The sequence below is a fragment of the Haemorhous mexicanus genome, chromosome Z (assembly GCF_027477595.1).
Source record: "Haemorhous mexicanus isolate bHaeMex1 chromosome Z, bHaeMex1.pri, whole genome shotgun sequence".
NCBI classification, from domain to species: domain Eukaryota; kingdom Metazoa; phylum Chordata; class Aves; order Passeriformes; family Fringillidae; genus Haemorhous; species Haemorhous mexicanus.
Window position 1 is genome coordinate 86,001,535 of NC_082381.1, and position 27,142 is coordinate 86,028,676.

Consider the following 27,142-nt stretch of genomic DNA (forward strand, 5'->3'; position numbering starts at 1 on the left):
GGCACACTGTATTTAATGTCTTTTGATTTCTTAAATAGTCCTAAGAACCATTACCAACCTGCCAGTATCACAGTGGGAAAGGAGCTTCACATTGCATATGAATGCTCACCTGTTGTGAAACCTGTGAACCCCAGAGATATTTGGTACATGGTGCTGCAACATATGAATAGAAAACTGGCAACTTTCCAAGGTGCAAAGGAAACAAACTTCTAAATACTTCTTGTCCTGCAGATCAACTGCAGGCCTCTGAAGTCTAAGCAGCAGATGAAGGCACATTTTTCCCAGAGTCCTGACAAACGTGGCAGTGAGGTAGGCAGAATTCAGGTAACATACTCTTTGGAACCTTTAGGCTCCAAGTGGATGTGTAATCTGAGCATCAGCTTCAGAAAGGATGCTCAGGAAAATACTGAATATGCTGATGTACCCAAGTAGTCAATAATATATGCCCTAATGCCATGATGTTACAGTAAAAAACTGTCCAGGTGAGACCTTACCATTGATGAGCAGACTGAGCAAGGCTTATTTTTCAAAATATACCGCATACAGCACATGTTTGGAGCCAGAGAGGAATGCCTTCCTTGCTGCAGTATTTCTGTGGCTGTGCAAGGATCAGGAAAACAGGCAGAACTCAGTGTGGACATCATGTTATAGGCTGTCAGGGTGCCATCCAGTAGGAGAAACATCTCTCACATGTGACACAGCCCAAGATTTGCAATTCTGGTGAGCAGGACACAGGTACCCTCACCACTGCTGTGCCAAGGGTTCCCTCTGCCCTCACTTCTGCAACCTGTAGTTTCTACTTTGGTGTGTGGTGCTCTTTTCCCTCTATATTTCTATGCCTTGCTTTGTGGCAATAAAGTCTCTGCACTTCATAGTTCATAAGTTTAAAATCTACCATATGTGACACCAATGTCGCATACATTCCCATTAAATATTATTGAATGATATGCAGACACAAAGCTCAACAAACAATCAGGGAATTAACAAATGGCTTGGGTTGGAAGGGACCTGAAAGATCACCTAGTTCCAACCTCCCTGCTAAGGGAAGACACCATCCACTAGACAAGGCTGCTCAGTCATCATGCAAAACCTGGATTTGATCAAGTGTGGTCCAAGAAGTATTAATAGCACCACAAGCAAGAATAGCTAAGGAGCAGCTTCTGATGGAAACTAGATAGGTACTGTGAGAAAAAAAATATTTGGGCTGGTCAACTACCACACTGCAGAGGGCAGACAAATGATGATACTCATCTAAGATCCTCTCATTGTTCTCACCAATTTAAGGAAATATTTTCCCTTTTCTCTTGTTTGGTCTTTCCTTAAAGTTTTGCTCCCCTCATCTCCAAGGAATTTTGAAATCAAGATCTGCTCTCTGCTGTGGACTCCATAAACCTGTCTAAGTTTCTTTGTGCTACATGACACATATATTAGAGCACACCTGTCAACTCAGTCTCACTTTTAACTCTTATTTTCCCTCCTTTATTCTCTCTGGAATCTATCTGAACTGTCCATGACACTTCCTTCTCCTGGTTTCAAAACAACTTTTTCTCCAAAGATTTATAGAATCTCATTGATTTCAATAAAGAATGAATAAGAATTTAAAAAAAATGTTTTGCAAAAAATCCTGACCATACAAAGTATTTAAATTACTAAGTACATTAAAGCTAAGTATTGTTTTAAGGTCAAAAGGCAGACACTTTTTTCATATTAATTATCTCCATTAATCTGCAGAGTGCTTGCCTTTGATGCATTAATATTAATGGACTGTTAGTCTCACCCAGGTTAGAACAGGGAGTGTAGAATATATACCTTCATAATTGCCATTAGTCCTGATGAGGCTGATTCTTGTACATCTCCAAATACAAAGAGCATATATCCTCCAATCTCTTATTATAAGCCATGTGAATGATCATTTCCAGGAATTAATGAACTGCATAGCTCTTTGTTTTAAGCACTGTGTTCAAACTGTACGCAATGATGAAAGAAAAAATCTTAAATTTAAAGGTTTAGAATTTTAGTAGCCACTTCTTTACTGGAGTAAGGCAGAGTGTCTTGCAAAAGCTTGGTCAGGGATATAACCCTTAAGTGATTCACCTTTCCTTTTATTTTTTTTTTTTTTATAATAATCACAGCAACTCTGGTTACTCTTTGTGCATTCTGAAACAATAAGGTTTACTTTCTAGTTGTATTTTCTGAGTTGATGTATTTCAGTTTCTGCATACTTGGCCTACTTTGTAGAGTCCAAGTCTTAAACAATGCAGAGAATTACCTCTGACATTAAGATTATGAAAACTGCACTCAGACTTTGTGAAAAATGAAAAGGATAAAAGCAAGCCCCCTAGGTCTTTAAATATCCTGCTAAAGGCCTGAAATAATACGATATCTTAGTTTTCACTTATTGCTCACAAAGACCAAAATGTAAGTATTATTTTTTCCTAGTAATAGAAAAGTGAAATGAAGAAAGGTTTTACTGTCAGCTGTTGTCCTTGGGTCTAGCCAGTGACCTTGTTCCAATTGCATGTGAATACAAGGAAATTTGCAAGGCTTTCTCCTGTGCAACTACTAAATGATAAGAGGTAATTATGAGAAGCATCTGGGAATTACCTAATATTAAAAAAATAGATTAGCACGCATGATCAGAATCTTAATACATTCAGTTCCTATCTATTTTTCTTTATATGCCTTGGAATATTAAGAAGAAAATTAGTAAGTGAATGGGGAGGTATTTTACTTTGGTTTTGCTAGTTGTGGGTTTTATTAACAACACCCCTCTCTTTATTCTATATTGGTTTTATATAGGAAAGGCAAACTAAATTGAGCACATCAGATAGCAGGGATATTAAAATGACTGAACATTAGATGGAGGCATATTTTTGCTCCATAATTGGGAAGGAAGAAAAAGGAATAGTGTTAAGAAGCAACAACTGAGGCACAAGAAGAAACATACAAGAACTGTTCTTTGGTTTTGTATCCAAAGTGTGTTGCTAGGGGAAGTAAAAGTCAGATATGGGTAAAATCAGAAAGAGACAGAAAGACAAAACAAAGAGATAAATGGGTGCACTGGATGATATTTGAGGAGGTAGGAAAGGACTGATCTCAAATTATTAATAGTTGCATAAAATACATTAACTCCACTGTGGAGAAAAAGGAGGAAGAGGTTCAGGAAGTCAGCTGGAAAGGATCCATAGGTCCATACTGAGCATGGGAAACACCTTCTCAGAGGGCAGAAAATAATCACAATTTGTTCATCTACTGGAACTACTGGAACAGGAAAATGGTATTCTAACACATTATAATGGGCTAATGAGGTGTTGCAAATTACTGATCAAGAGAAACACATTCTGAGTGTCTCTCCAGCAAAGTGGGAGGAAAGATATTAGGACAAAGTTTTTCCCCCCAAGAAGGTTTTGCACTGCCCAGGCTCCCCAAGGAATGGGCACAGCTGTGAGGCTGCCAGAGCTCCAGGAGCCTTTAGACACCACACTCAGGGAAGCACAGGGTGAACTGGCCAAGCATTATTTCTTTCTGTTGCTGTTTTCTCAAAGAGAACACAAAAGAATCAAAATAGTGGGGAGGGGCAATAGTATGCTTATTGCATTCTATTTCAATAAAGAAATCATAATAGTTCATATAATCAAATCATAAATCCATATTTTATAAAAAAGCAGAAATTAGAATATATGCTATTTTGCTTTTCACCAGACATTAAGTCTCTGAGACAGACAAAAAGATTTCTTCATAAAAATATAAATACAACAAATGCACTTCAAAAAGGCAGCAATACTTACCATGTTTCCAACAGAGAAGGGAACTTCCACTTTTTAAAACAGAACATTACTACAAGAAGACTTAAAAAGACAGTACTTTGTGTAGTCGCAAGAAAAATTTGTTTCCTAAGCTTGAAAGTAGAATTGATTTCATATTTTATACCAGAACAAAACAAAACTTTGCATAAAACTTTATTAAAAGTCTTTATAAACTGTGTCCCAAGGTTGCTTGGCCTTTCCCCTCCCCAGTGTCATTCTTTATGACTGAATAAGCAATGATGTAATTTAAAGAGCTCAGGGAAGGAAGAAACGGTTGAGCAATGTGATTATGAAGGAAATATATGCTAGGCAAATTTCTGAGTTCTCCTTTAATTGCTTCACCACATTATTCAGGGTTTCTCCCTCTATTTTGTGCATGTCTTTGGTTCATAATATATACAGTTTTTTAAACTCTTATACACTTCAAATTCTGCTGCTTGATGACAGTGAGAAAACCTATTAAAAGACTTCTTGCCAACAGAAGTGAGCTGTGTTCATAGGGATAATCAAGGAACATATTCCCTGTGAGGAAAGTGTCTCATTTAACTTTCAAATAGGTAGCATGTAATTTGACAGGTTCATTTGGCACAAATTTGGAAAGGATTTCTCATGTTGTCCAAGATTTACATGATGTTCCGAGAATATATTTTCAGAAAAGCCTTTTTTAATGCTACATCTTCAAACCTTTGTAGCATTTTGTTGAATTATTCCTTTACCATTAGGAATAAATGGGTGATGTAAATTGCGTTAGATTTGAATACACTTTAGAACCATGTTGGAGCCCCTAATGCACTACTAGCTATTCTAACAAAGCAGCAGATCAATACAGCTGATTAGGTAAATCACAGTAATGGAAAATCTGAACTGTAAAAAGACCCCACAAAATCTTCCCTTTGTTGAGGCAGCTTCTATGTGTCAGGAACAATCTACCAACTGAATTGACAGAAAATTGAATAGCCCTCAAACTTCTGAAGGAAATTTCCTGAATTAGTAGAAGAATGAATAGGGCCAAAACTTCCAAATGAAATCCAGGCAAGTTAACTTCATATAAGTAAAAATGTCTTCCTAAAATCCTCCATGTGATAGAGAAAAAAGTTAAGATCCACATGACTCCCGGTTTGCTAATCTGGAAGTCTTCCACATTAACAAAGAAATTGTAGAATCTCCTCCCTGAAGGAAGGTCATAATTTCCAGATACTTATATTTAAACCCAGTATATAGTAACCAATAGATTAAGTTCTCTGTTGCTGTGACAAAGTCAGCTGGATTACAGCAATTTGTACTGAGGACTACACTGAAGATCAAGGATGCAAAGGCTGAACACAACAATAGCTGCTTCACTAATTCCATTATGATGTTTTTCTGGATTCTGGAAACCTTGAATACACAGGAACTCTTAATAAATTCTAAATGTATCTACAATTTTCCAGCTACTTTTTTAGCATTTGATTGTGCATAAACACTATTGACCAACACATCGGTCATAACTCAAGAGATTACTTGTATGTAACTTGTGAGATTACTTTCAGAAGTTTTGCACAACTAAACTTTAATTTAATTTTGGATATCAGACCTACAATTAAAAATGAGAAAACAGAATTTGTTTTCATGACTATAGCCTGTAGAATGACGTACCTACTTTCTTCTATGAATTTGGATTATAGCCAGGATTTTCTCTGTTTTTTTCTGCTTTATTCAAATTCTTCCCAGAGAATTTATAAAATATACATTAATAATAAAAGGTTTTCCTTCATATTGTTTTATTGGTGCTGTTGAGACTCATGTTTCTAATGCTGAAATGTTTAATTTTGGGCTGCCTAAATTCTGCACTGCCATTGTGTACTGCCGTTCATGTAATTGTGACTGCAGAAGAAGAGAGGATTTATTTCTGTATTTTCCACATAACTGATATTTTTTCTGTAATTGTGTTGTTTCCAGCAATGCTGACATTGCAAAGGTAAGAAATAGTTAAAAATTACCCCAGGGAGTTACAAAGAATGAGAATGTGAAGCAGGGTCTTGCCTTTCAGTGAAACAGACCTCATAGCTTCAAAGGAAGGGTCCTGAACAAAGGACCTGCTGGGTTTTATTGAACAGTCTGGGGTTTTCCTGCTGAGTGTCAGCTCCTGCTGTGTCCCTTGTCACCTGGCTGGCACCACAGGTCCCCTGCCCAGTGTGATGCAAGGGATCAGAGCCAGTTCACAGCACCTGGAGCCTGCAAGTGCGAGATCAACACATCTGACCCAAGAAACTCCCAACTCAAAAGAGAAAGATTGAGCGTGCAGACTAATCAGCATGGGAACAGAGAATTGTTAACCAATAGATAGTAAATATTAATTATTAAGGGAACCAGGTAACTTTTATCCCCTTTAATTGAGATTTCTTTGCTTGCTGAAATGTATGCAAGTGTAAAGTTTTGACAATCAGTGTGCTTCATTTGTGAAAACCTCCACCTGTACCCCGAGGAGAATAAACAATGTTTCCTTTCTATACTAGGTCCTGTGTCTGTGTTTAGACACTCCTTAAGCTGGGAACTCCAGAGCCAGATAAGGTAATTATAAATATCCACACCTCACTGAAGTGCATTGCAAGAGTTTCCTGTTCAATGGGGTTATAATTTCAGATAGCAACATCCACTTTAATATTTAAGCTGCTTGACAATTCTGAAATATGTAATCTCTCATTCTAAGATTTCCATAGCCTCCCTCCGAGATGCTTTTGCAGCTGATGCTGTACATGAACCCAGCCCATAGGACATGACACCTCAGACAGATCATCAGATTGTTGGTCTCCTTTCTTATTGTCCTAGAAAGAATTAAAACTGTATAATCAAGAATCTCTACCAGGACAGTGCCACAAGGCTTTCATTCATTCAGAAATAGTGCAGACTGAAAGAAGGGTGTCACAGCCCTGGAGACAGATACTCCTGCTGTACACATTTTAAGGGATCTTTACTCTGGAATAAATGCTGTCCTGGATGCCTATGTGCAGCTGAAAAGAGTTAGGTCAACACTTTTTTTTTTCCACAGATTAAATTAGTTCCCATCAAAAGCCTAAATACTCAACAACCCCAGTGTTCCTTCTAGAAGTCTTAACCTCCCAACACTTCTTTAAAGTATTGACCAACGAATAACACAACACTTTACTTTTTTACCAGTTCATTTTCCAGGCTCTTTCAGAATGAGCTTTGTCTTCTATTTCCACAAGTTTTATAAGCCACTGTTTTCTGTGTAATCCATGTGGATGAAGCCCTTTAGCATGGGGATTCCCTGGCTTTTTTTAATCCATGTGGGTTTTTTAAGTGAACACAATAGCAAAGGGATGAGCCCTGAACATATCTTAGTTACATGTCAGAAAACATGCACAAGTATTTTTTTACCATGGGAAAAAAATACATGTGCATGACCATGGCCTGTGGAAAATCTGTATATAGCCTGAGGAATCTGTTCTCATGTACCCATCTCATAGTCTAGACAAACTTAAGAGAAAACTCTCATTGTTATTAGAATTTTAACAACTTTAAAGTTGTCAAAAACCTAACTTTGAGACAATAGAAATTCAGAATAACGTTGTGTAGCTTGAGACTGTGCTAGGTTTCAGTGCACATATCTCTGTTTCACAGTGCAATAAAGTAACTTGAAAATGAGTTTATTATATTGCAGGAGGGAGCCATCTTTCTAGTGTTTCCACCTGCAATAGGAATAATAGCCAATTAATATTTTATAAAACCTTGTGGAGCATGTAAAGCAGCAATTACTGTATCTGTAATAGCTGTTCTATGAATATGTATGATAGAATTCTCAGCATAGCTGTATACATGAAAGACTTGATCAAGATATATTAGGATAGGGGCGAGATGGGATACAGGGCCTTTGGAAACTAAATTTAAAGACATTTTCACAGGAAATATTAATTCAACTGTAAAAATAAGGTGTGATAATGGAATTTTTGTATGGGAAAGAAAACACTTGAGAATTTCCTTTGAGACTCAATTTTCAGTTAAGGTTTTTTAACACAAAATGATCAGAACCTGCGGACATATGTGAAAAACACTGAAATGATCATTGTATCCTTTTTTCTTTCCTTTTTTTAATCATGTTCTGCTGACAGATGATAATTACTTCTGTCTAGCAATTCTTTGTTCCAATGGTATTCACTAAAATTACAGCAGCACTAATGGGAAGAAATGTAATAAAACTCCTTTCTCAAGATCCACATGAGAGAGTAATGAGGTTCTGTTAGGTGGGCAACAGATGGCTGGAACTTCTATCCTAACACGTTATGCTGAGCTCATGGGCAGTTTTTGCATGGTCAGGGAGGGTTCATTCCCACAAAAACTTTAAGCATAAGTGAAATCTTATTTTGGGATGATCATAAACAGTGCATGCCACACCACAAAAGAAAATATGAACAGAAAATTATGTTGGAGCTGCATCCTGTACTCACCTGTGTGGTGCCCACCAGCTAGAAACTACCAACACTGTCAATAGGCATTCTTACACTGAACTACTTTGACTTTTTCTATCTCTTAAAACACTGAAAACATTCACTTCTTCTGCTTTTTAGCTGACATTTACGACATTCATTTATATTACAGATTTCCCCAAGTTTGAATCCGAGCCTCTATTCTCTGTCTGCAATATTGTGTGGTATCCAGCCAACTTGTCTCTTTGCTGAAATAGAAAAAGGAATCATGGAAGCACTGGCCACCAGGATCAAAGGATGGTGTCGTGGTGTAAACTCAGCTGGCAACTCACTCAGGCCCTCTTTCCCCCACACGACAGTGAATGGGGAGGATAATCAAAAGTAAAAGTTGCAAGTTAACAACAGTTAAATAACTGAAAAAAAGCAAATTTTATTAATAATAGTAAATAGTAATGATGACAATAAAAAGGGAAAAACCAAACAAGTGATGCACAATACAATTGCTCACCACCTGCTGACTGATGCTAGATGCCATCCCAAGACCAAACAGAGAATAGCATTTTTTTATTTGTGTTTTTATACATTGAGGACTCACCAGATCCTTTAGGGTAGTCAGGAGCTGGTCTGAATAGAGTTCTTAGCAGAATTAAGCTACTGTAAAGGTAGTTTAGGATTCTACATTTAACCCACTATGCTGTGATATGGCAGGTGTGTGAGGGTGGTGAAGCCCTGGCACAGGTTGCCTAGAGAAGTTGTGTCTGCCTCATCCCTGGAAGTGTTCACAGCCAGGTTGGATGGGACTTGGAGTGCCCTTGGGTAGTGGAAGGTGTCCTGCCCACGGCAGGGGATTGGAACAGAATGGTCTTTAAGATACTTTCCAACCCAACCTGTTCTGTGATTCCGTGATTCTGTGATTCTGTGTGTTCTGTGATTCTGTGATTCTGTGATTCTGTGTGATTCTGTGGTTCTGTGTTTGAGCCCCATTGCACGACTGAATACAAGAGGCTGCAGCACCCATCTTGACCAGCAAAGCCATAAAGTAGCAAACAGCACTGCATTTAATTTACTATATCAAAATGAAATATGACTTTATTTTAAGACAAGATTTTCTGATGCTTTATCTGAAACCACCAAATAAAAGAAAACATTGGCATTGGGCTAAGGATTAGAATCATATGATTGCTAATAAAAAATACATACTGAACTATCAAGCTTGTGCAAATTAAAGTTTTTTTCTCTCTTTCTTAACACAGGATATAATATTCTATTTCATCAACTGATTCTATCAGAATATTAAATTTTTCCATTAGCAGGATTAGACTAGGTCTTAATATTAAACTATGTACGTCAGTTCAATTAAACAAGATAGGTCCCCTCGCCCTGTTACCATGCTGGTATTACTCCAGCTAAAAACCTTTTTCTTACATTCAACAGGGATTTGAGAAGGCCACAGATCTGAATATTAGGAGCTGTCCTGGGTAACTGTTGGTAATGAAGAGCAACAACTGGGAGGTAAATCCCTGCCATCAAATAGGTTTAAACAAACATAACATATTTATTTTTTATGGAGAAAATTACATGAAATGCCAAGCATGTGGATTTAATAAATATGACTTTATAAAACTATAAACAAGATGGGGTTTATATTTCTTTTTCAATTTTTATTTAACAGCACAGTGGAAACAAATTAAATTTGCTCTGAGATGCACTACTTATAACTATCATCTGTGTTGTAAACATCTCCTCCGTAATCAGAAATTCAATATTGCAGACCACAAAACCCACTGAGGTGTTAAGCTGAAAGGTAGGAGGAAAGCAGGGTGAGCTTTTTCTGGGGAAAACATATGGGTTTTTTTCCCAATTGAAAAGCCTTAAATGAGATTCAATTAGTTGATGTCTGGAAAATGATGCCTAATGTCCAATTAGAAAATTGTCTTATTAGAGTCATGATAACTCTGCAGCCCAGGGGTGGATACTCCATTTTGCAGGTAGTTCATACACTATATTTTTATTCTTTATATTACTTTATATTGTTTAGGCATTAGCACGAATGGCCAAGCAAAAATCTGTGCTCACACAGCCTTCATTAAAACACCTTTTGATGTATTAGAAGCATACTGTGGCCTTTCACTGAAACCTTTGAAGGGAGGTTTTAGCAATGAGAGAGTAACAAAAGGTATTAATGCTAGAAGCTGCAAACTTAACAAAACCAGTCCAAGCTATAATTCTGTCTATTGTCCAGGTATATGGATAAAAGTAATAGAGTGGGATGACCCTGTGTTCTGCAAGTCAAAGGGCTGGTTTTGTTTAAGTCAAGTTTCATGCACAGAGTTGCTTCGTAATTTACATTTCTGAGGGAGTTCAGGCCATGAATACTGGAAGAAAATTGATTGGAGTTGTAGTACAGGGCTGTGAATGGTTTAGAACTTGGTTTAACAGAGGTTAAAGCATGAAATTTAGCAGAGCAAAAAATTATTTGTTCCATATAAGTCCCATGAGACACCTTAGAACAAAAAAACCTCATGGTTAGAGTGTCAGCTAATGTTGAAAGCAACAATGAAATGTTTGTTCTCCAGGAACAGAGCTGGTATCAAGAGATAGTTGTAAATTCTATCCATAGAAAGCCTCATGGAAGAACAACAAAATGAAAAGGTGTTTTGTTTGTGAAGGTTTCAGTGAGTAATGTAGAAGTTTTTGTGTGTACAAAGTCTATATGAATTTTCATTAATAATAATTGTAATTACTGCTATCAATAAAGATCTAGGAGTCTTTGGGAAGGAAGAAAATGTTCTGAGGCAGCCACAGGATATTTATCACTTCCCTTCTCCCTCCTAGCAATGTCTACATGTTGTCTTGAACTGGTATGGCCTAAGGACTGTGTTGGGGCTGTTGCACACAAGAGTTGTGTCTCTGTCTTTGTCAGAAGGCTGGAGGAATACATTGATTCAGGGTGACCTGACCAGGAACACGAGTCTGCTCTCTCTGGCACTTGTAAAATCCCATTATTGTAATTACTGGAGGTTTAAAGGGGTACAGGGTGATGAAACCTGGCCCAGGGTCTTTGTGAATTCACTCTGCTCTAAGTAGCTTCATATCAGACTCCAGGCTGCAATGAGTTACCAGAGAGATGCTGTTAATTTACAGGCAGAAGAGGACCCACATGCAAAAATTTTATTATGATTTTTTAAAATTGAAATCTGCTTGAAATCAAGAGTACATTTTCTCTTTACCTCAGTGAAGGCAGTATTTCACCCCTGGCACAATTTTTAAAGCATGATCTCAGAAGCCTTTGAGGGAACTTGAATTTGAAAAAAAATATAACTATAATATTCTGAATGCAGTGAGGATTTTGTATATTTCTACACCTAAAATATGAAAACTTCTTGTACATATTTTTAAATCTCATAATTTAAAAACTTTATAGCCAAGACTCATAGTTTTTCAATGTTTTGACTGCCGATATTAAACAATGTAACTGCAAAGTACTGGAATAGATCAGCTTCCTAAAACATATTAATGTAATAAGCAATCAGCTTAAAATTGTTTGAAATAAACATGTCTACTTACTTAAATAAAGTCTGTTCATTTTCCTTCCCTTTGGTATGACTTACACCCTTTCCTGAGCACTTTAATCTTTTAACATAATTAAAACCCACTAAACACTACTTCAGTTCATCATCCCCTACATCACTAATGGATCCTTCCTGCTCTCAGTGATCTGATGATTACGGATAATATTTCTCTACAGAAAAGTCATTCATATCAGAAACACATCCCAGAGTAAATTTAATTTGTAACTTATGTGCTGTAAATATAAACATTGCGGTGAAAAGGTTTGTCTTGTTTATGCTTTTATGAAGGCATATTCATTAAACCTGTATTTTCTACGGTTTATGGCATTCATTCAAAATCAAAATGTCACGCAGTCAGTTTGGTCTATATGACTACAGAGACTTGCTTGCTGGTTTTCCTTTTCATTATTACCCAATATCCTGATGTCTCTACTCCATCATGCTTGCAAAAAGTATAGAGCAGTTACTACTCACAACTTCTTGTGTTCTGTGCCTTTAATGGAAGGGAATATTTGGCTCCTACAGGAAAGACATTTTATGGTTCGCCTGGGAGACAGGCAGGAGCAGCTGGGATACATGAATTAGGCTGTCAAACAAGATGCATCTTCCTTCTTCTGTTGTTCAGATGCTGTTAAAGCTGTGTCTGGCTAGCAAAAGACACTTCTTTTGGTTACAGAAAAAAGTACAGATGGATTTGGGAATGTGGCTCTGTGTAAGGTTGAGGCTGAGATTTGTCTTTGAACTGTAGTCCAGTGTAGTCCAGTGTAGTCCAGCTGTAGTGCCATGTGATGATGAAAAATTCTCTTCCTGAGAAAGCAGAGGGATTCCTACAGCACCAGGGAATTTCCAGAATCAAAGGTTTTGTCATGCCCTCCACGGCAGAGACAACTCAGCAGCTCCATGCCTCTGTTTTTTTGGAACTGAGCTGAGAGGTTCACATCAGTCCTCTGAGGAAGCCTTAAATTAGCCAGAAAGCTTTCATTGTGCTTTCTTCTTACTGAATTGTTTCAAGAAAAAAATTACACTTTTGTGCACTGGCCCTCTACTGACAACACTGCTCTGAGAATGTTTTGTTTACACCCAGATATACTGATTTCAAAACCAGTCAAGACCTGCTCAAGGCATTGACTCAATGCCTTGAGGAAAGACCAGAGAGAAATCAAAAAAGAGGAAAGAGCAAGAATGAAATCAAATACATAAGCACCTGCCTGAGATGCAAGGGTCCTAAATTCACTGCAGAGACATGAAAAGGTAAAAACAGAGCCTGGGAAACAAAGCTGGGAAAGTATTGTCCAAACAGCAGTGAACAGCCAGAGAAAATCAGTTTTCTGCTTTGTCTTCCAAGAATCAGTACTGGAACTCCTACTGATTTTATACTACTACTACTATATTATTATTATTATTATTATTATTATTATTATTATTATTATTATTATTATTATTATTATCATCATCATCATCATCATCATCATCATCATCATCATCATCATCATCATCATCATCATCAATAATAATAGTAATAGATTTAATAATAGGATTTGTAGTTGATTCTTGGAAATTCAACACAATAATGTTGAATGAAAGCCTTCACACCTCCTGATGAATGGATATATCAATGGACGTCAGAATTGGAAATATCTGAGTTTGTTTCTTCCAGCAAAATTTCTGCTTTTTGTTTCTATCTACTCACTGTTTTGCAGGCTTGTTTCACTTTAATGGGATTTTAAAAAATTTCCAGGCCTCCATGAAGTTTTCTGTCTGATTTTACTTTATAAAGGTTTAATCCCATGTCTTTGGTCTCAGCATTTTTGATAGTGCTCAGCAATTAGAAAGAGAAATAAAAGTATGAATCAGAAGCAGCTATCAACAGTGTTAATCATATACATCCTGATTCCTTACTGCAGGAGAAATGCTACTATTGATGTTAAAAAATGTGAAGGACAAGGATAAAGATGGGGGGGCTGAATTCAGGGCAGGACTGACAGCATCTCCAATCCAAGTTTAGAATATCCTAAAGTAGCTCATGGCTGTTTAAGTCACCCTGAGATGTGACTCTCATACAGTGTCTAAGAAGTGATTCAGGCATCACATTTTATAAAACATTTGCCTACTTTTCAATTCAGATTCTACATTTATTATTAATAGCTTAATGCTTGAATTCATATTGAGACAGAAGCACTGTTTGTACATTCTGGAGGAGTTATGACTCCTGCTAAAATTCATGGAAAATCTCCCATGGATGTTGATAGGAGGCAAGGTTTCACCTTTCATATGAAGGCAAGATTTAACAAGCAATAATTTTCATGTATTTTAAAAAAATAAGTAATCATATAACATACACATAGGGTTTGCTAATATCTCCAGAGATACCTTAGTGGGCTTTTGCTGTTAAAGTTGATATATTGTGAGTTTGATAAAGATTTTAATTGTGTTAGACTTAATTCCTGTGCAATATGAAACTTGTGTTTAACCAGAGAACAACTGTTACACCTTAATTAAGTAAATTCAAGTTAGAAATACTTCCCTTCATCATATATTGCTGAAAGTCTGCAAAGTGCTGAGCTGTAGAAAGAGATCCAAGACTAGTTTAAGTTGCCTTAGAAAGAGATTTTTTTTTTTTTTTTTAATGTATGATGAGCCAGTGTTGAACACTTTGAGACAAGAAATACATTGATACACTGCAATGGGAATGGAAAGGGCCAACAAAATATTTGGGTCCAGAGCATATTCCCTGTGAGAATTTGGGGAAACTGACCATGAGCAGAAATGGCTTAGAGGGCATCCTTTCCATAGCTGCAAGGAGTTTCTGAGTAGGTGGAGAGTGTTTAATAAGGTTGGTGGCAGGGGGAGAAAAGAAAATGGTTGTAAATTAGAATGAGAATAGTTGCAATTTGACATAAAGAAATATTTCTCAAGGCAAGAATAGTCAGGCATTGGAACAGGTTGCCTAAGAAAGCATTGAAGTCTTTCACCCAGGAAGACACTGAACTGGTGAAAGCTGACAGGAACTTTGTCTGAATTCAGGGCAATCCTGCCTCAAGCAGAAGACTGGAATAGAAACTTGCTAAGGTTCAAACATGAGTAATACTATTATATTAACCTGGGGAAAATGGACTGCTAGAAGCTGTAAGATAGGTTCTACTTCTGTTTGCGACTCCTTCTCAAAATTTGAAGAAATATTTCATTTCTAGAATCTCTGATTAGTGAGGAAAGGGGGCAAAAGAGATTTTTTAAATTTGTTCTAGGGTGTATCCCTCTCTGATGTTGACTTGGTATAATGAAACCCTGGAGGGTTGCCATATTATGCAACCACAGCTTTGTCAAGATTCTACAATCCTACACACAAATACAAATGAAGATTACAAGTTTCCTAGTTCTTGATCATGAAACCCATATTTTCTCTGACAACTGCAATTCTTAGTTTAAAGTTAAGTGGGTATGATGGAGCATTTGTTAAGGAAATGTTATACACATTATTATTGTGCATTTCTGATTGCTCTTGTTTAATACAGGACACAACATTTTTATTCTCTGAAATAACGTGGTAATTGAAAACAGCAAGTTCACCATTTACAAATATCCAGTATAAATCAAATAATTTGTGCTTCATAAAAATTTCCTTTTGCCATATCCATAATCATCAAATTGAGAAAGAATTGGGATTATTTAGAAGAGAAGATTGTTGACAAGTCTTCAGGGAGACCTTAGAGCCCCTTCTAGTATCTAAAGAGACGTCAAGAAAGTTGGAGAGGGGCTTTGGGAAAGGGCCTGGGGTGACAGGACAAGGGGGAAAGGCTTCCCACTGCCAGAGGGCAGGGTTAAATAGGATATATTGGAAAGAATTCTTGTCTGTGAGGGTGGTGAGGCCCTGGCACAGGTTTCCCAGAGAAGCTGTGGCTACCCCACCCCTGGAAGTGTCCCAGGCCAGGTTGGATGAGAGTTGGAGTAACCTGGGCTATGGAAGGTGTCTTGCCTGTGGGAGGGAGCCAAAATTTGATGATTTGTAAGGTCCCTCCAAACCAAAAAAACTGTGACTTCAATAGTAAGTGTTGATAAATTTGGGTATTCTCATTAAGTTAATAAAGTCAGAACTTTGTTATGCTACCAACTGCTTCTGTTACTCTGTATAAAGCTGAATTTTCTTGCTTCTCCATTCTCTTTCCCTCCACAGCATCTAATAACAAAAGGAAAGAAGGAAGGGAAAAAAAGTTAATTAAATTCAGATAGAGTGTGTAAAGCATTGTCAAGATTTCAATGGCTACTTTAATCAGAAGTAAAACCCACATTGATTAGGATTCATAGTAATTAAAAGTCTTAAAAAAAAAAGTTTTGATAAGAGAAATTGTACCACATTTCTAAACCTCCATCAATTTGTCAAATACAAAATGTCAAAGCTGATGAATATACCTAATTGACATTAGCACTAACTTAGAGTAGAACACCAGAGAAAATAAGCAGAAATTTACCTACCATTTTCTCTTCTTCCTTTGATGCTTTGATAGATGGATAAAGCAGCTCTAGGTAAGGCCACTTATACCACCTCCTCTCAGGGAATTTTGGAATTCTTTATATAGAAAAACGGTCATTAAGACAAAGGATTCTTGCCAATTTATTTCTCTGTGGCACTAATGAATAAGTCTATCTGCTCTCCATCATGACTTGTTATGTCATATTGTTATTATTAGCAGGCAGAGAGCAGGCAAGAAAACTGAAGTACACCAGGGTGACATGACTTGTCCAATCTCTCAAATGTCATTGACCATGTAAAGACTTACAGATAAACCATAAAGCTATGGTTTATCTGCAAGGCTGCTGCTAATGCTGTTTAACCTTATTTTGTCCAATGTGGATATCATCCTATTTTTCCATGACTTTTCTTTAATGTCAAAATGTTTGCATCCAAATAACACAATTTAAAAACAGGTATATCACCTTCACTGACAGCTAAGTAATAGTAAATTGAATAAATTAAAAAAAAATTCTAGTCCTTGGTGAAGTTCATTATTGGTGTGTTATAAAACTAATTAAAGCAATACTTCGAAACAACATGTCATTCCATAAGGATCATTGGTAATGCTTATTTTTTAGAAGGAAGATAAAGTGAGCATTTGTGGATGTTCCTAAAATACTGCATTTTAGAAGGAAAGCTCTAGATGAAGACAGTATAAACAACAGAAGAAAATTGATAACCAGAAACTCATTTGTATAAATTCCTTGAAGCTTCCAGCTGTATTTTGTGTTCCTCATGTGCCATCAGTTTTTTGTGCTGCCTTGACTTCTGTAAAGACTAAGTCATTTGGACTGTAATCCTGGGCATAAAAAACAATGTGCTCCCACTGGAACTGGACGTTAGTTTTGTTACTGTAAGATAAAGAAAGAAATCCACTTCCATCAAGCCATAATACAGATTTACAGAAATTCAGTCAGTTACAGAAAGCTAATACAGTGAAATACAACATTTAACTTAGACTTACCAGCAGTGCCTCTGTTTCTAGTTATATATTAGTTACTGAGTTAATTTACACCATGAGTTTGCTGTTCCAAGGAGCTCCAGAGACACATGTTATAGCTTTCTTCTCCACCTCCTCTTTGCCTCTGGAAATACCTCCCACTTTGTCCCCAGTGAAGAGATACTTGAGCAGAAATTAGTGCTCTCTTTGAGTGCTTCAGTCCCTCATATGCACTTGCAAAATGTTTGTTGAGTTGCACACCCAATACCTGCCTTCTTTTTACAGTTCCTGCTCCTTAGTCAACTAATGTCATGGGATCATTTTAAAAATCATCTAGTCTAAAACATAATTTTACGTAGGTGCTTTACTACAATTTTACCATTCAGCGTTTGGATACGTCCACATGAGGTGTGTCGCACATGCCTGTGGGTACAGCACAAGGAAGGAAGGAGAGACTGAAGAAATTTAATGAGAGTCTCCTTTTCTGAAGATTAGGTGATAAATGAATTTATTCTTCAACTTGGATCATAGTATCACAATGTCATTTAGGCTGGGAAGAACCTCTAAGATGATTGAGTCCAATGATTGAGTGCTGCCCAAGCCCACCACTACACCATGTCTCTGAGTGGTCTCTCATACTGCTACATGTCTTTTAAATCCCCCTAGGGGCAATGACTCTGCAACTTCCCTGAGAAAACAGCTCCAGGGTGTGACAGCCCTTTTTTCCCCCTCTAATAACAATTCTAAGCCTCCCCTGTGCAACTTGAGATGAATGCCAGCCTGGGTGTGGAGCACGGGTGAAAATCCCCAAGGATTTACATTTGGTGGTTTTCCACTGGTGCTGCAAACAGCATGTAGGTATTAACTGCCTGCAGTGGACACTGAAGGAGGGATAGGCAAGAAAGTGAATACAAAAGATGGGGAAATAAAACCAAGCATAAGCAATAAAACCAAACAGAAACAAATGGCTGCTGAATTTTAAAGTTAATTTCAGCATTAACTTGTATAGCTCAACACCAGGAGAAAAAGCAAAAGTGTTCAGCAAACTCAAGCAGAAAAATAGAACAAACCTTAAGTCAGATTGATAATACCTCAGCAACTGTATTTCAAAGGGATTTAGGTGGTTATACTCTAGATTACACAGAAAGTGAGATAACCATGCAAGTAAATGTTAATTTCCATGGAAATTACAACAATAAAGCACTTTGAGGTACTATCTTTCATGCAGCAAAGGTCCCAGGGTACTTTACTATTCAAAACAATTTAAAGCAGCGACAGACAACGTTTTCTCTGTTTGATTTAAAGTCAGCAATGAAAATCAGCTTTTGCATTTCTAAAAATGATAAACATTTTGCATTCAGAGGCAAAACTTTTTCTATACTGCCTCTGATTCCACGGTGACCTGAACTCTGTACTTTTAGTCTGCTTCTCTGCTTGCTGGTGCTGCTGGATGGACCTTCCCTCTGTTAGTGAACATCAACCCTCCCAAAGGCAACAGATTTACAGCACAGAAAATATGCAAAATGGTACTTAAAGTTCACTCTTCCTTTGTGTCTTGATCTATTGGTGGAGAAGCAAATGTCTTCCAAAGCAACACTTTAACTACAAACAGCACCAGACACTCTCTTGGGGATATCAGTCCTCATTCTGCAACACTCCATAACTCAGGTGTCAGGAATGATCCTTTACTTGTTTGGGTTTTTTTCCTTTTTTTTTTTTTTTTTTTCCTAATTCTCATGTTAAGTATCTCTTCTGCTTAAATGTCTGTACTGCAATAATTTTTCATAACTTGGCCTCAGTAGACCCAGACTGTAGCACACGTGTTTTAATTTCTCATCCATTGAGAAAGCACAAACTTCTTTTCTGTCTTCTTTTTGGGTATGTTCACATTGGCTTCCTTCTTTCATGCTGAAATTTTCATGATTCCAAACAGGTGACTTTAAAGGGCTGATGAACATCTAGATGCTCTTTTGCTTACTTTTCTTTATTACATTGATGTCACATTTCATTAGCTGAAGATCTTCAGGATTTTCATTACATTGATATCACGTTTTATTAGCTGCAGATCTTGTCTAAAACTTTTGCACACCAAGTTTCTTCTAAATATAAATCTTCCATTAATGCTCTGGAATTAATTCTTATTAAGTTTTATCCAAATTTAAGACAGAAAAAAATAAGTATCCTGATGGAATGTTCTCAAAACAGCTTACTTGACATTAGTTTTAATTTATTCACATATCAGTGTTTGAAGGGCTTTTTCCTATTTCCTAGCTATTTTTTTCTGAGAGGAATCATTTGCCATGCAAAGACATTCACTGTGTCTCAAAATTAACTGGAATTTGAGAATTTTAATACAGATTATACAGCTAATATAATTACAAAGTTTGAACTACTGAGAAAGATGATTTTTTATTCTGTAGATGACTTAAACCAGCATGGTTCAATTGCTGGCACAAGGACTGGGTGTGACCCATGGGTGCTTTTTTTTTGAGTGATTATCACATCCTATTGTTCCTTGGCAAAAATATTTTATGGAGCATCATGAGTGTGATTCAACACATGTGTGATACAACATGCACAGGACAAAAAAAGGATGAGATTCAACCAGCATGGGTTTAGAAAAAGCAGGTCCTGCCTGAGCAGCCAGGTCTCTGATGGGCAGGTGACCTGCCTGCTGGGTGAGGGACAGGCTGTGGCTGTGGCTGTGGCTGCCTGCACTCCAGCAAAGCCTTTGACTCTGTCTCCCAGGGCATCTCCTGGAAAAGCTGCAGCTCAGGGCCTGGACAGGTTCATCCTCTCTGGGCTAGGAGCTGGCTGATGGCCTGGCCCAGAGGGTGCTGGGGTTGGTGCCACATCCAGCTGGGAGCTGCCCGCCGTGGTGTGCCCAGGGAGCAGTGCTGGCTCAGCCCTGTTTAAAATCTTTACTGGGGATCTGGATGAGGGAGTCGAGTCTGCCCATGGTAAATTCAGGGAAGACACCAGGCTGGGTGGGAGTGTGGATCTGCTGGGGGGCAGGAAGGCTCTGCAGAGGGGTCTGGGCAGGCTGGGTCCACGGCCTGAGGCCAGTGCTGGGAGGGGCACCAAGGAGAAGTGCCGGGTCCTGCTTTGGGTCTCACCATTCCCTGCAGCTCCAGGCTGGGCAGAGGGGCTGGAAAGGGCCCTTTGGGAAAGGCCCTGGGGGTGCTGGTGCCAGGGGATGGACATGAGCCCAGGGTGCCCAGGGGGACAAGAGGCCAATGGCCCTGGGTTGTCCCAGCCAGGCTGTGACACAGCCCCAGGGCAGTGCCTGTCCCTGTGCTGGCACTGCTGAGGCACCTCCAGGGCTGGGGACAGCTCTGGGCCCTCAGGACAGCAGAGACACCGAGGGGCTGGAGCGTGTCCAGGGCAGGGAACGGAGCTGGGAAGGGGCTGGAGCCCCAGGAGAGGCTGAGGGAGCTGGGAAGGGGCTGAGCCTGGAGAAAAGGAGGCTCAGGGGGGACCTTGTGGCTCTGCACAGCTCCTGCCAGGAGGGGACAGCCAGCTCTGCTCCCAGGGAACAGGGACAGGAGGAGAGGGAACGGCCTCAGGCTGGGACAGGGGAGGTTCAGCCTGAGCATCACAAAGACTTTTTTCTCTGTTTCCAATTATTGGAAGGGACTGCCCAGGGAGGTGGTGGAGTACTCAACAAATGACCAGACGTGGCACTCTGTGCTCTTGTCTGTGGTAATCATTTAAAGGCTGGGTTCAATATCTTAGAGGACTTTTCCAATCTGAATGATGCAGTGATCCTCACACCTTCCACATTCCCCTAGAAATTCTGTTGTTTTCATATGAAAGAGATGTAGGGAGTCTCAGCTCTTCCTCCAGTGCTTTTGCAGCCCAGCACCCATCAGCTAACTGGAACTGCCAACCTTGTTCTTAGACCTTGGTGTGCCATAAGGAGCCCAAAGCAGGGATTTGCTCTCTGTATTAACTTAAACTCCCTCATACTTGTAGATGAGTACTTATTGGGAACTTCCATCTGAAAATTTTTATTTATTTTAAAGGAGAGAGGGTAACGACATTAATCAGAATTGAAATTTCTAAAAAATCTGTACCTTTTTCCCTAAATTAATGTCATTTTCTGTTGAAATGGCCTAATTTGAAATAATGAGAATAAAGTAAGTAGCATTCAGTTTATTTCAGCCTGTGGTGTTGAAGATATGGGTTGTACAAATATAAATATATTTTGTCCATTTAAGAAATTTGGTTCCTCTTACTCCAGCTGATGGTTCTAGCCCCCATGATGCAGTTCGGTTCCCTCTCACTTGTGCCAGTGCCATCTGGATTTGTTGCTAAAGAAAATTTTTCACTAATTACATCCTGGGCTGCCAGTGTCATCTGCAAGACCCATTTCCTCTTTTTATCCTTTGAGAGGTACAGGAGCAGATGGTGAGGTCTTACATAAAGAACATGAAATGGACTCACTGATTTTGGCCGAAGATCCATATATTCATATAATTTCAGAATCATTAAGGTTGGAAAAGTCCTGTAACATCATTGAGTCCAACCATTAACCCAGCACAGCCAAGGTCACCAGCATACAATGCCCCTAACACCACATCTACACAGTTTTGAACAATTTGAGGGATGTTGAGTCCATCACTGCCCCAGGCAATATCTTCCAATTCGTGACAGCACTTTCAGCCCTTATATCTATATACTTTCAGTGAAGAAATATTATCTCTATATTAAATATAAACTTCCCCTGGCACACCTTGAGACTGCATACTCTTGTCCTGTCAAGTTTCCACCTCTGCTTCTGGAGGAGTTCAAAAGCAATGCATGAGGGGAAAATCATTCCCAGTAAAAATATAAAGTGATAATTTTGCTGAATATTCTTCCATATGTTACTTGGGAACTTCCAGAAATGTTGATAGTGTCATAGGTGGTGTTAGCAGCCTTCATGGATTGTCTTGTCCATCCTGCCCTTGAACCAAGACTCCAAAACCTGGAGCACCTCTCAAGACTGTTCAGCACACCTCAGCATGGATTGTTTGAATAGCCATATCCATTTTTTTCATCTTGGACTGCCTGCAGTGAAGTTCATCTGATGCTTTCAGTGATTTAACTGGAAAAGCAATCCGAAATGAATCATATTGCCCCTTTCACAGGCTGCTTATATTTTTCCCTCTTTCATGTCTTGTTCCTCACTAATTTGTGACCTGGATTATTTCAGCTACCTGTCTACTGAGAATCCCACCTGCTATGGATGTAGCATACACAGGGATATAATTAACAATTTTCCAAATAGTGCTTTTTGCTCTGTTTCTCTTTCTTTTCTTCTTCTTAACATTTTTTTTTTTTTGTATGCTGCTGAACATTAAATTGGTAGTTTCATGGACTGTCTATCATAAACTCCAATTTCATCTCTGAGCTGTAATAATGAGCACAGAGTACATTTCTTCTAACATAAAGATTAGGCTATTATGGTTTAGTTTCCCCATATAAATCACTTTATGTTTGTTTGAAACAAACATTTTCTTCTCCCATTCTACCACAGATTCTTATCACCTCCCGTGATTCTTCAGGCTGCCTTCATCTGTCCTACAGGTAAATACTACAGTACCAGTATCAAAATCTGATCTTCTGCTCTTTCAAGTCTATTTCAATTAGTGTCAGGACTCTACCAACTAATTTACAAACCTGGGTTCCTTTAACATTTAATTGTGAGGAGTTTTGACAGAAACTTTTTGGAAAGTGAACTGGGCTCTATTAACCAGCCTGATTTCTTTTCTCTGTGAGGTATTAAGTTATTGTTTCATGATGTAGGATGCTGCCCAAGCTCTGCAAGGTCTACCTGTCAAATGGAACCATAAAAAAAATGAAATACTTTATCATTTTTGCAACTCTTCCACTATTTCGGCATTTCCTTTGAAACTTTTTGGGCATCAGTTCTTTTACCTCTCTGGAATGAGGAAAATTTGCTGTTCCTCAAATAAAAGATAAGAGACTTCCAGGAAGCTGTTACAGAAGTAACAAAGTACTTTAATAAACTAATAATTTATAACAAGTTTTGTGAAACTTATAATCTAGTGAATTTTTTTAATAAAAATTTGAATATTTCATGGGATATGTAAGGAGTACAATTTTATAAATTTGACAAAGAAATGTATTAAAACTGAAACAGAGATTTAAAGAACTTAAAAAAACCTAGTAGAATGCTATCATGACAATTTTTTATCCCATGGCAATTTTTTGCTCTAATTTTTTTGATTTTTAAATGTGAGGAACGAAATGTGCTAAGGGAGAACATTGGAGGGATGTGAATAAAATGGCAGAGAAACACTGCTTCAAGGCGAAGATCTGTCATCTGATCACTAATATAACTCTGCTTAATAAAAAACGTGTCATGTGAAAATATTTAATTTTCTAGCTTTACTAATTTACATGCCCTGAATCTAAGCCACTTTGCTTTGATTTGTGACCATCAGTAGATGTGGAAATGAAAAGCATTCATAGTATAACTTCTAATCCGCAGCTATTGGACTTCCAGGCTCTCAAACACTTTTCTGGAATTTCATGCTTATTTCTTTGGAGAGCAGATCAAGGGGGCTGTAGCAACTGTGCTCTGGGGATCAGCTGAGAGAGTGGGGGATGCTCAGCCTGGAATAAAGAAGGCTCTGGGGCCTAAAAGACCTCCAAGAGATCTGGAGAGGACCTCTAGGGACAGGACAAGGGGAATGGCTTCCCACTGCCAGAGGGCAGGGCCAGTTTTGATGCTAGGAAGAAATTATTTCCTGAGAGCAGCCATGTCTTCCCCATCCCTGGAAGTGACCCAGGCCAGGCTGGACAGGGCTTGGAGCAACCTGGGATAGTGGAAGGTGTCCCTGCCCATGGCAGTTGGAGTTGGACTGGATGGTCTTTAGGATCCCTTCCAACCCAAACCATTCTGTGGTTTTGTGGTTACTTTTTTCTGTCTACAATCCAGTAGGACTAAATCCCTGCCCATGACTTGGGCTTGTAGGTGCTGGCCTAAGCCTGCACAAAGCCAGGACATCAAAATTTCTGGAGGCAGCAACAGAAACCCCTGTTTTATTTCCCCCTTCCCTTGAGCCAGCATTTCAGGTGTCTGTGAGCAGACTACAGGGATGCTGGCATGGAACATACTGGGAAACATTTCCACTGGGTAGACAAAAGGATGATTTTAAATGACCCTGCCTTGAGTGGAATGACAGACATCTCAATGAGACCAATCTCATCCATTATTAAGAATCTACAAAGAAGTTTTCTCAATCAGAGTTAGTCTCCCAAGACCCTATTTTTAGTATGTGTAGAGAAATAGGAAATTCTGGGAGTGACTCATTCGGACTATTTTTATCTTTTACTTTAGAATGGAATGAATCACATCTAGTCTCCACTGACCACACTGAGAAGGGGTCCATTTACCAGACCTGGGAGTGCTTTTAAATTTGACTAAGATGGGAATCTCTCTGTTTAGTCTGGTGACTAACTAGAAAAGTATGAATTATGCCTTTCCATGGAACTCAAGCACAAGAAGTTAGACTGCAATGTAGGCAGACAGAAAGAGACTTGCAGAGGGTTCTCAGCTCCTCTTCCAGATGAGTGAGCACCATTTCCAATAGCCTGTTTGCTTCTGGACACATTTTGCTTCTGGGCACATTTCCCAAGGGTCCTCTGAGCACAACATGTTCACATCCTGTAAAGGAGGGGAAAGGATTTTAAAAGTAGATAAAAGGGAAAAGGCCACTCCTGTCACACAGGTGTTCTCTGACACCTTTTGCCTGTCTGTTTTGGTCAGCATGTAGTAATTAGTATATCCTAAAGACCTTTTTAATGGGTAAGATTTAAGGGTATGAACTGGCAGACTTCCTGTGTTATAAATTCTGCATGTTTCTTTCAACATGCTAAAAACATTTAATTCAGGAAGGCTTTCATGGCTTTTTTTTTTTTTTTTTTTGTAGTTGTCCATGAAAAAAGTAAATAAGTGTAATGAAAAATTTACAGAAAAGGAAAACCGTACTAAACCTGGCAAAAAAAAAGCAGCTATTTTGCAGCTATTTTTAAGTCTGGAGATTGATATATAAGTTGTTTTTTCTCTTACCAACTTGCCAGTGAAACTTTTCTTGTCACACAGCTGAAGGATGTCTGTTTTTTCTACAAAGCCCAGCAGTGGTTCTTATTCCTTTAGATAAATGTGTTCTTACTGTGCTAAATGGTCCTGCAATAGTTCTGGCACCCCTGGTTTAGTTTAAATCCCAGGGGAACAGACCACAGGGCAGCAAATAGACCACTGAGTAATTTTCTACTCCGTATATAAAGGAGCTGTGGAGAATCAGACTTGTTGCTGAAGATATTGCAACCTTTTTACCTGGCTTCATATCCTGATTCCTCTGCATGTTTTTTGCCTCTTTTCCTTCAGCACGGAGAGTCTGTTCTAGATCCTCAAACTAGACACAAAATTATATTTTCTTATTTTTCTAAGAGGCCTAGAGCCCGTTTTGTTTACATAGGATACTTAGTTCTCATGCTGCCATTTCAAGCTATTAAGGGTGAAAGGTCTATCACGTTACAGAGCTGAAAAATTAATCCATTCCTGGCTGGAATGAGCAGATTGATAAGCAGGGTTGTGTTTGTATCAGAATAGAAGGTAAAAAAATATTACCATCTCTGTTTTTCAAATCAAGGTCAGAGTCAAACAATCCAGAAACTTTATCATGACATGATAGGAATGGGATGGGAGAAAGAAAAAGTCAATCAAATGTCATCAATTTAACAGGTAAAATATCTGTAAGACATCTGGGACAAATATCACTGGAACCAACTCAGATGTTTAAAAAAAGAAGATTGCAGAAAAAGTACAACAAAGTACAGTGTTGGAATATCATGGTTTTTTGGAAGATATTGACTGTTTTTCAAAAGAAGCCCTGGGTTGACAACTCAGTTTTGTGCTTTTCTTCTCACAAATTGTTGCTGAAATGATCTGTTTATAATGATATATCATTCCAGCTCTTTGCATTTGCCTACCAGCTTCATTTTAGAGTGCCTGAATTACCATTTCAAGTACTGTCTATAAAATTCCTGAGGAATTTACAGTTAAAAGTGAGCAAAAGACCATCTGACAAGTATAATAGAACTGAAGTGATGTGAAACAAATTCACTTGCATGGGAATTGCATTTCTGAAAGGACTTCAGATCTGGCTTTGAGTACACAGAATAATTCCACAAAGGAAAAGAACAATTTAAAAGTAATCAAAATATTGTGCTTGGTTTTGACTACAATAATGCCAACTTTCATCATGAGATTAAGGTGAAAAACTAAAAATGCCTGGAGACTCTGTCCCCTCCTGAAAAAAACTGATCTGGCCTCAGGTAGTCCATGGCATTTCTCAGCTGCTCTACAGGAACATGATATTCCTGGGCATGACGCCTTCCCTATTTAGGAAAAGCCAATTAGTACTGAACACTGGAGCAAAATTAGTCTCTCCATTGCATATGATGCTTTTCCCTCAGGGAAGAGAATGAAAGAGAAACAATGTGTGACAGTACAGTCATGTTGCTTAATGCACTCTTGGAAGAAACCCAGACATTGTTGTGAACAGGCTTGTTTAAAGCCTATGAGGAACAGATTTGGGTGTTTCACTTAAAAAAAAAAAAAAAAAAAAAAAAAGAGGGAGAGAGAGAGAAAGGAATGTATGAAATCAGGTTTTATGCTTGGTTTTCATTTTTGTTGTTCTTGTTTGGTCGTGGGTGTTTGGTTTGTTGTGTATATTTTTTGGTGCAAAATCAGAATAATTTCATTAAATATTTTGCACGAAGGAAGTTCCTAAATACTGATTCACATGAACAAGCAGATATAATGAGTACCTTTTTTTTTTTTTTTCTGTATATGAATTAAATGGTCTCATCCA